The sequence below is a fragment of the Sorex fumeus genome, unplaced genomic scaffold (assembly GCF_029834395.1).
Source record: "Sorex fumeus unplaced genomic scaffold, SorFum_2.1 ptg000148l, whole genome shotgun sequence".
NCBI classification, from domain to species: domain Eukaryota; kingdom Metazoa; phylum Chordata; class Mammalia; order Eulipotyphla; family Soricidae; genus Sorex; species Sorex fumeus.
Genome location: NW_026606205.1, coordinates 470,391 through 486,081, shown reverse-complemented (window position 1 = coordinate 486,081; position 15,691 = coordinate 470,391). Strand labels below are relative to the sequence as shown.

The 15,691-nt window shown below is 50.6% G+C and overlaps 1 protein-coding gene across 1 annotated transcript in view; it reads left to right on the top strand.

Moving 5' to 3' along the window:
• Positions 1 to 15,691, top strand: part of ZNF384 (zinc finger protein 384) — a 168,242-nt gene that overhangs the window by 114,088 nt on the left and 38,463 nt on the right. The gene's annotated exons all lie outside the window — the stretch shown is intronic.

Below are 15,691 nucleotides of genomic sequence, written 5' to 3'. Positions count from 1 at the left end.
CAAGAATTAAACCCAAGTCTCAGGCATGCAAGGCATAAGTTTTGTGGATGAGTCACATCCCCAGCCCTCCTCCTTCCCTTCCTTTCTCCCATCCTTCCTTCCTTCCCCCTTCCTTCCTCCCTTCCATCCCTTCCCTTTCCTTTTCTTTCCCTCCCCTCTCCACCCCCTCCCTCCTCCCTCCCTTCCTCCTTTCCTTCCTTCCTTCCTTCCTTCCTTCTTCTTCTCTCCCTCCCTTCCCCCCTCCATCCCCCCTCCCTCCCTCCATTCTCCCTCCCTCCCTCCCTCCCTCCCTCCCTCCCTCCCTTCTTTCCTTCCTTCCTCCCTTCCTTCCTTCCTTCCTTCCTTCCTTCCTTCCTTCCTTTTTCTTCTTCCCTCCCTCCCTTCCTCCCTCCCTCCCTCCCTCCCTCCTTCCTTCCTCCCTCCTTCCCTCCCTCCCTCCCTCCCTCCCTTCCTTCCTTCCTTCCTTCCTTCCTTCCTTCCTTCCTTCCTTCCTTCTTTCCTCTTCTTTATTCTTCTTTCTCTCTTTTTCTCTCCCTACCTTCCTCCTTTTGTTTTTGTTTTGGGGCCAACCCCAGTGGTGCTCAGGGCTTATACTTTGCCATGCTCAGGGGACTACATGGGGTGCTGGGGACTGAACTTGGGTCAGCAGCATTGTAAGGCAAGTGCCTTACCTGCTGTACTTCTCGTAGGCCCTTCCTTCTTGGATGTAGAGTTGTTTCAGCATCATCTGGTTGATAATACCCTTGCTCCATTATATTGCCTTTGCTCCTTTGTCAATATGCTCAGATATATTAACTGTTATTTAAGGGCATCTCTTTTGGGTCTTTCTACAAGTTAGAAGTTTCAAGTCCCCCCCTCTCCCTTCTACCTGTATAAAATATTCCCTTGAAACAGAGGCCAGAGAGATAGTACAAAGAATAAGGCATACAGGCAGCTCTGGCCTGTTACCGTGTATAGTTTAACCCGAGCATTGCCAGGGGTCACCCTTGAGAACAGAGCCAGGAATAACCCGTGAGCACCCATGGATGTGGTCCAAACCCGATCCCTATACACAAAAAAGAAAAGTCTAGAGAGAGAAAGAATCCGGAGTTCCGACCTCCGTCGACGATCAAGAATCAGGGACGCTGTCTCATTCGCTAAGGTGTCAAAACTCAGATGGGCTGGTCACGTAATGAGATTTAAAGACGACCGCTGGACTAGAGCCGTTACTGACTGGATTCCACGGAACGTCAAAAGACCGCGTGGCTGCCCACCTACCAGATGGTCAGACTTCTTCATCAAGACCCTGAACGGTCAGTTTGAGGCTCTTCGTGTTCCTAGAGCGAACAGACACCATTGGGCTACACTAGCACGCGACAGGAACAAATGGAGACGTTACTGGCCCGCTCAAGCACATCGTCGATTAACGGGAAGTCAAGTGATCAAGTGATCAAGAGAGAGAGAACCCTGGGCTTAAGCCTTTGCACACAGCTGACACTGGTTCGAACCCCAGCATCGCATGAAGTCCTCTGAAGTGAGTACCAGAAGTACTAGAGTACCAGAAGTGACCCCTGAGCCCAGAATATTCACCGAGCACTATGGGGTGTGGCCCTCAGGCCCCCAGTAACAAAAACAAAAGCTCTGCAGCTGGAGGAGGGCTGGAAATTCAACTTAAGCAAAATCTAAGATGTAACGCTCAGTCATTCTGGTGTTACTAAGTGACAGCTATGTTCAAGGCTGTTATACCAGGTGCTGTTTTTCGTGCTAAATATAGAAAACAAGACGTACTAAAACAAAGCCAGAAAACCTGACTAATATCCAAGGAGTCAGACACATAATAAAATATTCACCAATGATTCAGAAAGTGTATACCGAACACCTCATATTGCCAGGAAATTGTTCCAACCACAAAGCCGAGAGAGAAATTACCGTTGTGCCTCTTGATAGCTGCATTGTGGGAAAGATTCAGGCAATATGTATATTTTATCGTCCTGAGAAACACCAGGGTAGGAAAGGAAAAGACAGAACAAAGATTGGAGATGGAGAATTCAGAAAATAGTTTCTGCTCTGCATAGGGTAGCACTGTAGCGCTGTCCTCCCGTTGTTCATCGATTTGCTCGAGCGGGCACCAGTAACGTCTCCATTGTGAGACTTGTTACTGCTTTTGGCATATTGAAAACGCCATGGGAAGCTTGCCAGTGTCTGCTGTGCGTGCAGGATACTCTCGGTAGCTTGCCGGGCTCTCCGAAAGGGACGGAGGAATCGAACCTGGTCGGCCGCATGCAAGGCAAATGCCCTACACGCTGTGCTATTGCTCTAGCCCATAAGGTAATAAAGAAACTTACCTCTTATAAGGTGACAGTGGAGCAAAGATTTTGTTTGTTTTGGGGTCCCACCTGCCATGCTCAGGGCTTACATCTCTCTCTGTTCAGAGAACTTTCCAGGGACTATGTGTGGTACTAGGGATCAATTTGGGTCAGCCACATACAAGGCAAGAGCCGTAGTTACTGTATTACCTCTCTGGCCCCAGAACTGGGATTTTATCGGATTGATTTTTGGTTTTGGGTCCATACCTGGCTGTGCTCTGGGCTTACTTCTGTTTCTGCTCTCAGAAATCACTCCTTACAAGGTGCTGGGGATTGAACCCTGGTCGGCTACATGCAGGGTGAGTGCCCTACTCACTGTACTCTCTTCGGCCCTGCAAAAGGATTGTTTGTGAGGTGAAGAAGGAAAAGAATTAAGAATGACATCATAGGGGCTGGAGTGATGGTACAGCAGGTAGGGCATTTGCTTAGCCGGGTTCGATTCCCAGCATCCCATATGACATCATATAGGATATATATATATATATATATATATATATATATATATAGTTTTAGGGCCATACTCGGTGGTGCTCAGGGATCTCAAAGCTCAGGGATCATTCCTGGCGAGGCTTCTTGGGGGACTATATGCACTATATGCAGTGCCCAGGATTAATCCCTGGTCAGCTGCATGCAAGGCCTTACCCTGTACTTTCTCTCAAGTCCCTATTTTTATTTTATTTTATTTTTGTTTATTTATTTATTTATTTATTTATTTTGCTTTTTGGGTCACACCTGGTGATGCACTCAGGAGTTACTCCTGGCGGTGCTCAGGGGACCATATGGGATGCTGGGAATCGAACTCAGGTCAGCCGCATACAAAGCAAATGCCCTACCCACTGTGCTATCTCTCCAGCCCAAGTCCCTGTTTTTAATCTATAAAAACTTTTCTAGAAAGATAGGAAAAGACTCTGCACAACCCACTCGATGGGGGCAGAATTACACTGATAATCAAATCAGGAAAGAAATCCAAACCATAAAATGCCAGAAAAAAAGGAAAGGACAAGCCAGTCTTGCTATTAGCAGAGATACAAAAACTCCAGTAAGGGGGCTGGAGTGATAGCACAGCGGTAGGGCGTTTGCCTTGCACGCAGCCAACATGGACGACCCAAGTTCGATTCCTCCGCCCCTCTTGGAGAGCCCGGCAAGCTACCGAGAGTATCTCGCCCACACGGCAGAGCCTGGAAAACTACCAGTGATGTATTTGATATGCCAAACACAGTAACAACAAAGTCTCCAATGGATGATGAACAAAGGGAGGACAGTGACAAAAACTCCAGTAAGGGGGCTGGAGTGATAGCACAGCGGGTAGGGCGTTTGCTTTGCACGCGGCCAACCCGAGTTCGATTCCCAGCATCCCATATGGTCCCCTGAGCACTGCCAGAGGTAATTCCTGAGTGCAGAGCCAGGAGAAACCCCTGCGCATCACCGGGTGTGACCCAAAAAGCAAAGCAACAACAACAGTAAAAAAGACTTCAGTAAAACACTAGCTAACTGAGTGCAGCAAAGTGCAAAACAGTGACAGACCAAGGGACTGGGGCACTGGAGATCAACAACATACTATGATGTTTACTGCTTGGGGATTTGATCCCAGATAGGGAGACAGAGAGAGAGAGAGAGACAGAGACAGAGACAGAGACAGACAAGGAGACATAGAGAGACAGAGAGACACAGAGAGACAGAGAGACAGAGACAGAGATGGAAAGAGAGAAACAGAGAGATAGAGAGACAGTGAGAAACATAAACAGAGAGAGATGGTGAGAAACAGAGAGAGGCACAGAGACACAGAGACAGAAAGACAGAGATGGAAAGAGAGAAAGAAACAGAGAGACAGAGAGACAGTGAGAAAAATAGACAGAGAGAGATGGTGAGAAACAGAGAGAGACAGAGAGACAGAGACAGAGGAACAGAGACAGAGACACAGAGACAGAGAGAGAAACAGAGAGACAGAGAGAACAGAGAGAAAGAGAGAGAGAGAGAGAGAGAGAGAGAGAGAGAGAGAGAGAAAGGAAGACTGTGTACAAATGAGTCACAGATGAGGTATAGTGTACAAATAAGGCCAGGCTCGGAAAGACGGAACATCATGGATGGAAACTTCCACTACAGACCTTTTGTAAATTTTAAATATTTTGTGCCTGTGACCATCTTACCAATTCAGCACCATGAATGACAAAAGGCAAAGAGCTGGAGTTTGATGAGAGAGAAAGAGGCAAGGGGAAAGTTGCGACTACAGCGACCAAAGCATCTTTGGAAACTTTGCAGTTTAAAAAGCAATTCAGCAAAGGGCCACGCCGGAGGGAAGGTGACATAAGGAGGACGAACAGCGCACGACCAAGCTGCTGGGGACAATCAGTGAAGCCTGGAGTGTTGCTGTCACTCAGTGAAGCCTGGGTGCAGTGCAGTGATGACTTGGGTGGCTGAAAAGGCCACGGAAGGAGAGTTGGGTGTGGTGGAAGTTCTCTTTTGTCTGCTTCTGTTTTCCCAGAGAAGCACCAAGCCATATTATTGGCTGAGAATAAGATGTACTCAGTAGAAGGAATGGGATGTTTTGGGTTTTTTATTTTTTAATTTTTTTTTATTTTCCTTTTTTGGCTGTTGGGCCACACCCAGTGATGCTCAGGGCTTACTCTTGGCTCTGCACTCAGAAATTATTCCTGGGGCTGGAGTGATAGCACAGCAGGTAAGGCGTTCGCCTTACATGTGGCCCGATCCTGGTTCGATCCCCAGCATCCCGTATGGTCCCCTGAGCACGGCCAGGAGTAGTTCCTGAGTGCATGAACCAGGAGAACCCCTGAGCATCGCCAGGTGTGACCCAAAAAAAAGCAAAAAAAAAAAATTATTCCTGGCGGGGCTCGAGGGGCTACATGAGATGCCAAGGATTGACCCCAAATTGACTGCATGCAAGGCAAATTACCTTACCTGTTGTGCTATCACTCTGGTCTCTGATTTTTTTTTTCTTTTTGGCTCACACCCGGTGATGCACGGGGGTTCCTCCTGGCTCATGCACTCAGGAATTACTCCTGGCGGTGCTCAGTGTACCATATGGGATGGTGGGAATTGAACCCGGGTTGGTTGCATGCAAGGCAAATGTCCTACCTGCTGTGCTATCGGTCCAGCCCCTGGATTTTTTTTTTAAATTTGTTTCTTGGGACTTCATCACCCGGTGGTGATGAAGGTTTACTTCTGGCTCTGTGCTCAGGGATCACTTCTGGTGGGATTTGGAAGACCATAATGGGGTGACCGGAACTGAATTTAGATTGGCCTTGTGCAAGGCAAGCATCTTACCTGCTGTACTATCTCTCTATTCGTAGGGCCTAGATTTTTTTTTTTTCAGGCCACACCTGCCTATGCACAGAGCTTACTCCTGGCACTCAGGGCTTACTCCTGGAAGTGCTCAGGAACCATATGTACTGATGGGGATCGAACTGGGTCACCATGTGCAAGGCAAACACCCTACCTGTTGTCCTATGGCTCCAACACTAGACTGGGTTTTAGACAGGAAACAGAATTTTACCTGGATCAATACTGGGGATCCCAAATGAACCCAGAACTAATGAAAAATACTGCCAGTGGGCTCCAGAGAGATAGTTCCACGGACTGGAAGGTATATTTTGCATGCTGGAAACCTGGGTTTCATCTGTGGCACTACATGGTGCCTTGAGCACTGCTGGGAGTGGTTCCCAAACACAGAGAAGCCCCTGAACACTGCTAGGTGAGCCCAAACAACCCAGGCCACACCAAAAAAATATACTGACAGAGAGAGCACACCAAAAAAATATTCCTCCGCCTGCCCCCTAGGAATCCCAACGGCCGCCATCTTCTAGAACCCAACAAAAAGTCCAGGTAGGCAGGACCAGAAGCGGCAAACACCAGGCCTCATGGGACAGGGGAGGAGCTGGCTCTTCTCCTCCCTGCCCCCATGGGACTCTGAGATGATGCCTACAAAAGCCCCCCTCCCGCCCCCACACACACTTATTAAGCTCCTGCATGGCCAAGATCCAGAGACACATACTCACAAATCTTGGAACCGAACAGCTCACTGCAGAGATCTCTCCAGACCCTAATTCTTAAAATTTTAGAATTCCTAGAGCGCGTGGCCGCAAAATATTACATGCTATCCATAACAAGCAATGTGTAACAAATGTCTAGCATTGCCTTTTCGGCAGGTTTGAGTAGTGGTGGGACTGATGTCGAAATATTGAATGGAATCATAGTAGAGAGAGAGAGTATTGTGGAAATTATCTGCCACACAGGCAGGGGAAGATTTGGAATGGGGTGGGGGGGATACTGGGGATTTGGGATTTTGGTGGTAGAAAATGTGCACTGGTGAAGGGATGGGTGATTGATCACTGTATTACCGAAACTTAAACATGAAAGCTTTGTAACTGTGTCTCACAGTGAAACTATATATATATATATATATATATATATATATATATATCCAAAACTGAGGCTGTGGGGTGTGGGCAGATCCATCAACACTGGCAGATGTTTGTGATGCAAGGGCAAAAACTGACGCCATGACAGGCGGCAGAAATGAGAAGAATCAGCTAGGCCTCAGTTTCAGTTCCTGGAACTGAAACAGATTCAGTTTCCCAGCAATAAAACAATGCGTAACTAGCCAACCTGAACCCACCTGGGAAAGTTCCTGGTGGGCTCAATTAATCAATTCTCATAATGCCCCAGAAGTTGATTTTTGTTAACCCTAAAAAAAACGGGAAGTCTAAATAATCTTAAATTAGTACCAATACTGGAAATTATCGGGCTGGAGCGATAGCACAGTGGGTAGGGCATTTGCCTTGCACGCAGCCGACCTGGGTTCGATTCCTCTGTCCCTCTCAGAGAGCCCAGCAAGCTACCAAGTGTATCCTGCCCACACGCCAGAGCCTGGCAAGCTACCCATATGGTGTATTCGATATGCCAAAAACAGTAACAACAAGTCTCACAATGGAGATGTTACTGGTGCCCTCTAGAGCAAATCAATGGGAGGACAGTGCTACAGTGCTACTGGAAATTATTAATTGTTGCCTAACCACTGTTACCCTTTGACACTTGCCAAAACACCTTTGTTTGGTAACTAAGTAAGATTCTTTTTGAAACAATAAGGCATGTACTGCTTATGTAATCAAACCCTATATAAACTGCTGCTGCAAGAGACCACTCTGTGGGTGAGATAGTTGACCCCAGTATGGTAAAGGTAAGGTAAAGGCCCTCCCGTTGATCGTCGATTTGCTCGAGCGGGCCCAGTAACGTCTCCATTGGAGACTTTGTTGTTACTGTGTCTGGCATATCGAATACTCTCGGTAGCTTGCCGGGCTCTCCGAGAGGGGCGGAGGAATCGAACTCGGGTCGGCCATGTTGGCCGCTTGTAAGGCGAACGCCCTACCCGCTGTGCTATCGCTCCAGCCCCAGTATACTGGAATAAAACTCCTTCTGCTTTTGCATGATCAAGTTAGTGTTTCTGTTCATCTCACTGCTTGGGAACCTGGAATCTCGGGCTTAACAGTGGCTCTGTCATCCACTGTCTCCCTCACTAGGGTTGGAGTTCCACAAGGAAAGGGTGACTAGTCATGTTCTCCCGGGCTGTGACAGCCCCCAACACGTAGAAGGTATTCAAAAATAATCATCATTGGGACTGGAGAGATAGCACAGTGGATAGGGCGTTTGCCTTGCACGTGGCCGACCCGGGTTCGATTCCCAGCGTCCCATATGGTCCCCCGAGCACTGTCGGGAGTAATTCCTGAGTGCAGAGCCAGGAGTAACCCCTGGCATTGCCGGGTGTGACCCAAAAAGCAAAAATCATCATCATCATCATCATCATCATCATCATCGTTGAGGGTACTCTCCAGGTAGGGCGCTTGCCTTGTACACGAGTGACCCAGGCTTAATCCCTACCACCCCCTGAGCACTGTCAGAAGTAAGCCTTGAGCAGTGTCGGGTGTGACTCCCAAACAAAAAAAAAATAGTTATTGGGGCTGGAGTGATAGTACAGCAGGTAGGGCATTAGCCTTGGACGCGGCCATCCCAGGTTCGATTCCCAGTGTTCCATATAGTCCCCAGAGCACCTCCAGGAATAATTTCTGAGTGCATGAGTCAGGAGTAACCCCTGTGCATCGCCGGGTGTGATGCAAGAAAAAAAATGTTGTTGAAAGAATGAACGAGGGGGCTGGAGAGACAGTACATGCAGTCTGGATTTGATCCCTGCACCATACATGATTCTTCAAGCCTACCCGGTGTGAGCACAAAGCTAGGAGTAAATGCTGAGCACCGCTGGGTGCTGCCAAAAATCAGACCAACCAACCCCCCAAAAGAATGCCTACATCAAACTAGAAAAACTGGGGCTGGAGGGAGCTTGCCTTGCATGCGGATGATCCCGGTTCGATCCCCTACATCCCATGGGGTTCCTTGACTGCCAGGAGAAATGCCTGTGTGTAGAGCATCATTGGGTGTGGCCCAAACAAACAAACAAATAAGACTAGAAGAACTAGGGGAAGGGGAAATAACTCAAAGTGGTTTGCATACAAAAGCCCCGGGTTCAATTATTAGCACCTCATGGTCCCCAGCATCCTTAGGAGGGACCCCTAAACAATGGGAGTAGAGGCTAAATATTGCCAGATGAGGGTCCCAAAGCTAAAAAAATAAAACAAAATTAAAAAGACCATATAAGGGCTGGGGAGATAATTCAGGGGTGAAGGCACTTTTGCCTTGCCTGTGGTTGAACTGGGTTCAATTCCAGCATCCCATAGGGCCCTCTGAGCCCTGCCATGAGTGACCCCTGAGTGCAGAGCCAGGAGTAAGTCCTGAGGACCGCCAGATGTGGTTCAAACCCTCACACCCAACCCAAGAGGAAAAAAAAAATCAAATTTAAAAGATCACAAGAGGGGCTGGAGAGATAGCACAGCTGGTAGGGCGTTTGCCTTGCACGTGGCTGACCCGGGTTCGATTCCCAGCATCCCATATGGTCCCCTGAGCACCGCCAGGAGTAACTCCTGAGTGCAGAGCCAGGAGTAACCCCTGTGCGTCGCCAGGTGTGACCTAAAAAGCAAAAATAAATAAATAAATAAATAATCACAAGAGGACCTGGAGAGAGCCTGGTAGTTAGGGTTCAAGCCTAGCGAGTGTCCCACCCCGGTTTGATCTCTGCCACCACATGGACCCTTCCCTGAGCATCACCAGCTGTGGCTCTGGAGGTGCTGAGCATTGCTGGGGTGTCTCTGGTATCCCCAGACCTGTAGAACTTGAGTAGCCTCATACCCTTAAGCCCTTTCGCAGAACCGATGATCGTCTTGAGGGTCCCCAGACCACCTAGTGATGCTTGGGAGTCCCCCTGTCTCTCAAAACAATCACCAGAAATAATGCCTAGGGCCAGTGCGATATTACAACTGGGAGGGCATTTGACTTGCATGTGGCTGACCCGGTTCAATCCCGGCAGCCCATAAAGTCCCCTGAGAACCGCCAGGAGAGATTCCTGAGTGCAGAGCCAGGAGGAAGGCTTGAGCATCGCTGGGTGTGGTCTAAACCCCTGCTCCCCTCCCTCCCTCCCACCCCTCTCAATGGGCAATTATTAGTAACTGAATGATGCCCAACGGCCAAGGCTAGAGCACTGTTGGAGAGCACTCGCCTGAGAAATCCGAGCCTCCTGGGGGTGTAAGTCCCCCAGGGAGTCCCTTTTACTGCAAGTCCTCAGCACGCAGCACCTGTGGGGGTGGGGGAGCTGGGCGGGGAGCGCTGGCTGGGGCCCAGGAGATGGTAACGTGGGCACACAGCCCCTGGGCACCGCGTTCCCGCTGTCGCAGCCCGGCGCTGCTGACCTCCGAGGGCCAGCAGCTGTCAGCGGCTCCGCTGCAGAAACGGCAGAAACGCAGCCGCTCGCTGCAGGTGCGGGCAGAGCTGCGGGCTTCCCTGCGGGTGGCAGGCGGGAGTGCGAAGCTAATGACCGTAATCACACGAGGGTGCGGGGCGGGGGGTGATGAGGGGCGGGGTGAGTGCCCAGGCTCAGCGGGGCAAGGACCAGAGAGCAGCGGGGGCGGGCGGGGACAGAGGAAAGGCAGGTGGGGGGCAGAGGAGAGGCAGGAGGGTGGAACCCCGGGGGACGGGGGGTGGGAGGGCGGGAGATGGGGGTCTCAAGTGAAGTTTACTGAGCCTCAACAAGACGCAGGGGCAGGCTAAACGCGGGGGTGTGGGAGTGAACAAGACCAATGACGTCTTGGTTCTTGGACTCTGTGTGTGTGTGTGTGTGTGTGTGTGTGTGTGTGTGTGTGTGTGTTTGGGGGGGGCGTGGAGAAGCCAAACATAAACCAAGAGAAGATAATTGGAGAGTGAGGAACTGGGAAGACAGTAAAATCTATTGATGAAACGGCTGAACGACCGGAGAGGGCCCTGAGCAAGGGAAGACAGGGCATTAAGATGTCTGATGGGGCTGGAGCCATAGCACAGCAGGTAGGGTGTTTGCCTTGCCACGCTGCTGGCCCAAGTTCGATCCCCGGCATCCCATAAGGTCCCCCAAGCACCGCCAGGAGTAATTCCTGAATGCAAAGCTAGGAGTAACCCCTGAGCATTGCTGGGTGTGACCCAAAAAAACAAAACAAAACAAGACGTCTGATCTGGGGGATGGGTGATGTGTTTGCTTTTCATGTGGACAACCCAGTTCGATCCCTCACATTTCATGCAGTCCCCCGAGTCCCCAAAGAATGATCCACAGAGCCATGTGTAAGGTTTGAGCATCACTGGGTGTGCCACCCCCCCAAAAAAAAAAATCTGATCTGGGTCTGGAGAGATAGAGCAGAAAGGGTACTTGCCTTGCATGTAGCCAACCCAGGTCCAATTCCCAGAACTGCAGAAGGTCCCTGGAGCCCCTCCGAGGATTGATTCCTGAATGCAGAGCCAGGTGGACCCACCCCCAAAAAACAAGTTCCATCTAGGACCAGAGAGAGCACAGTGGCAAGAGCACTGGCCTGGCATGCAGCCTACCAAGTTCCATCCCTGGTACTACGTATGGTCCCTCGAACCCCAGCTGGAGTGATTCCTTAGCACAGAGCCAGGAGTAAGCCCTGAGCACTGCCCCCAAACCGGAAAAATTACAAAAATAAATAGGAATTAAAAAAAAAAGTTTGGGGTGTCAGGAATACTCCATTTTGGAGGGTTTTCTAAGCAGTACTCGGGGGGGGGGGTCTGGGGCCCCTCCTAGTAATTCCATCTGCCAGGGATCTCCAGGCTCACCTGACTAGCACTTAGGGGTCCCCAGGGCCATACCTGTCAAGGTTCTGTCAATGTTCATGTATGTATGGGGGGGTGCCAGGGGGTGCTGGGAATTGAACCAGGGTCGAGTGCATGCAAGGCAAGCACCTTCCCTGCTGTGCTATCTCCGCAGTCCCAGGAACATTATTTATGAAGCCATGTTGAAGGGCTGGGTCTCTCCTAAAAAGTCCGAATTTAGGGTCTGGAGAGATAGCATTGCACGCGGCCAACCCGGGTTCGATTCCCAGCATCCCATATGGTCCCCTGAGCACTGCAAGGAGTAACTCCTGAGTGCAGAGCCAGGAGTAACCCCTATGCATCACCGGGTGTGACCCAAAAAGCAAAAAAAAAAAAAAGACCGAATTTATATAGCACAGCGGGTAGGGCGTTTGCCTTGCATGCGGCCGACCCGAGTTCGATTCCACTGCCCCTCTCGGAAAGCCTGGAAAGCTTTGCCCGCACGGCAAACCCTGGCAAGCTACCCATGACGTTTTTCAATATGCCAAAAACAGTAACAACAAGTCTCACAATGGAGACTTTACTGGTGCCTGCTCAAGTGAATCCATGAACAATGGGAGGCCGGTGGGACAGTGCTACAGTAGAAGGCCACTCGGCTATGTAAAGCAGCAAAGAGTGTGATAGGATCTGGATTCCAGAGCTATTCCTTTTATTTTATTTATTTATTTTTATTTTTTTGCTTTTTCAGTCACACCTGGCGATGCTCAGGGGTTCCTCCTGGCTCTGCACTCAGGAGTTACTCCTGGCGGTGCTCGGGGGACCATATGAGATGCTGGGAATTGAACCCGGGTCAGCCGAGTGCAAGGCAAACGCCCTACCCGCTGTGCTATCGCTCCAGCCCCTCAAGAGCTATTCCTAGATGTTATGAAGACCCGTTAGCAAAGGACTGGGCAGAAAGGAAGTGCCCAACTTGAGGTATTGCTCTCTGTCAGATGAGGGAAGCTGGGGTGGGAGAGATAGGAAGGCATTGCCCTTGCAGGCAGGTTTGAACCCCAGCATGTATGTGGTCCTTTGTGTAACAACCGGGAGTGATCCCTGAGCACAGAACCAGGAGTAAGCCCTGAGCACCACTAGGGCTGGCTCAGAAAATAATCATCAGAACCAAACCAAGGGGCCAGAGCGATAGCATTTGTCTTGCACATAGTCAACCCAGGTTCGAGTCCCAGCATCCCATGTGGTCCCCTGAGCACCGCCAGGAGTAATTCCTGAGTGCAGAGCCAGGGGCAACCCCTGTGCATTGCCGGGTGTGACCCAAAAAGCAAAAATACAAAAAAAACAACCAAACCAAACCAACAAAAGATCAGAGAAGCAGCGGGCTGGAGAGATAAAACAGTAGGGAAGGTGCTTGCCTTGCATGTGGCCAACCCAGGTTCGATCCCCAACATCCCTTAGAGTCCCCCGAGCACCGCCGGAAGTAATTCCTGAGTGTAGAGCCAGGAGTAACTCCTGAGCATTGCTGGGGGTGACACAAAATAATAAAAAAATAGATAAATAGATCAGAGAAGCTAGCTGGCCCAGGAGGAGGACAACAAAGGTGGAGGGAAAAGGTAAAGTAAAGTAAAGGCCCTCCTGTTGTTCATCGATTTGCTCGAGCGGGCCCAGTAACGTCTCCATTGGAGACTTTGTTGTTACTGTGTCCGGCATATCGAGTACGTCACGGGTAGCTTGCCAGGCTCTGCCGTGTGGGCGAGATACTCTTGGTAGTTTGCCGGGCTCTCCGAGAGGGGTGGAGGAATCGAACTCGGGTCGGCCATGTTGGCTGCGTGCAAGGCAAACGCCCTACCGCTGTGCTATCGTTCCAGCCCTGGAGGGAAAAGGTAAATTCAGGAATTTTTTTTCTTTTTGGGTCACACCCAGCTATGCACAGGGGTTACTCCTGGCTCTGCACTCAGGAATTACCCTTGGCGGTGCTCAGGGGACCATATGGGATCCTGGGAATCGAACCCAGGTCGGCTGCGTGCAAGGCAAACGCTCTACCGGCTGTGCTATTGCTCCAGCCCCACAGGAATATATTTCAGACTCAACTCAAAAGACTTGGAGGTGAATGGGATCCCGGGCCGAAGCCAGTGAGAAAAGGAAGGAGAAGAAAGAGATCTTTTGGGCTTTTAACCTGAACAACTCAGAATCATCAAGTCCCAGGATGGGGGTGGTGGGGAACCCACCGGCAGAGAAATGGATTGGTGGGAGACATTCAAGATGTCTCTTTCAGTCGCAGTAGCTTTGCATGGCTATTAGGCACCCAAGGAGAGATGTCAAGGAAGCTCTGGATAAATGAGTCTGGAGCTCGGTATAAATTTAGGACTCGCTGACATTTACATAGTATTTAAGCCCTGGGAGCGGATGACATCACTGATCTGAGCCTCTGGAAAAGAGGGCCAAGGACTAAGCCCCAGGAAGTGCTAGCATTAGAGGTCAGGCGGGAGAGAGAGAAGCAAAAGCCAAAAGCAAAGGGGAGGAAGTTGGGAGAGTGTGTTGGTTTAAAAGGGCAATCAGGGAGCTGGATGATAGCACGGAGGGGAGGGCATTTGCCTTGCACGCGGATGACCCAGGTTCGATTCCCAGCATCCCATATGGTCCCCCAAGCACTGCCAGGAGTGATTCCTGAGTGCAGAGCCAGGAGGAACCCCTGAGCATTGCTGGGTGTGACCCAAAAAGCAATAAATAAATAAATAAATAAATAAAAGGGCAACCAGAGGGCTGGAGCGATAGCACAGTGGGTAGGGCGATAGCACAGTGGGTAGGGCGTTTGCCTTGCATGCGGTCGACCCGGGTTCAATTCCCAGCATCTCATTTGGTCCCCTGAGCAGCACCAGGGGAAATTCCTGAATGCAGAGCCAGGAGTGACCCCTGTGCATTGCCGGGTGTTACCCCCCGCCCCCCAAAAAAGCAAAAAACAAATAAATAAGGGCAACCAGAGGGGCCTGAATGATAGTGCAGCGGGGTGGGTGGGCACACGGTTGATCCCAGGCACTCAGTAATTCCTGAGTGCAGAGCCAGGAGTACCCCTGAGCATCTCTGGGTGTGAGCCAAAAAGAAAAAAAAAGGGGAGGGGCAACCCGAATACAACAGGGTCATGTGACAGAGAGGGGAAGGGTAGGGTGGGAAGACCTCTCAGCCACCCCAGGGTGCTTTTTATAGAGGTTCAGAGAAAGTGATAATGCAAAGATACACAATTTCTTTTTTCTTTTTCTTTTTGGGTAACACCCAGCAATGCTCAGGGGTTACTCCTGGCTTTGCACTCAGGAATTACTCCTGGCGGTGCTTGGGGGGACCATATGGGATGCCAAGGATCGAACCCGGGTCGGCCGCGTGCAAGGCAAACGCCCTACCCACTGTACTATCGCTCCGGCCCCAAAGATACACAATTTCAATGAAGAGCATGAGTCCTTGTGAAACAGTTTGGAAGGATTATTCCAGTGAAGAATGGAAGTGCAAAGGCCCGGTGGCAGGTTAAACTCATCTAGGAATTCAGATCTTGTTTAGAGTGGCTGAGATCTAAGTATATTCCAGGGTATTTAGGAGAACAAGTCAGAGGAGTCTGGGTTTTTTGACAGGCTAGAAAAGTCCAGGGAAGCGATTTGATTTTAAAGCCAATTTGGGGGTCGGAGCGATAGGACAGCGAGGAGGGCATTTGCCTTGTACGCAGCCGACCTGGGTTCAATCCCCGGTATCCCATAGGGTCTCCCCGAGCACTGCCAGGAGTGATTCTTGAGTGCAGAGCCAGGAGGAACCCCTGAGCATCGCTGGGTGTGACCCTCCCCAATACATATGCACATATATACATATGCACACATATATATAAACATATAGTCAATTTGGGAAATTGACTTTTCCTGGAGAAGGCATCGCAGTGGCAAACCCCGGGGTGGAAGCGGAGGTCGGGGGGGTGGTGCCAGCTGTCCCCGGGGAGGGGGGACAGCGCACACTCCACCAGCGGCAAAAGTTGGGGGACGCACCGCGTGGGTGACTCAGAATCGCCGAGGCAGACGGGGGTGGGGGGCGGCGGCGACCAGGGGTGTGGCTGGAGTCGGTGGTGCCGGGGCCGGGGGAAGCGCGCCCCGGACGCCCGCTGAGCCTCCCAGACCCCCGGAGCG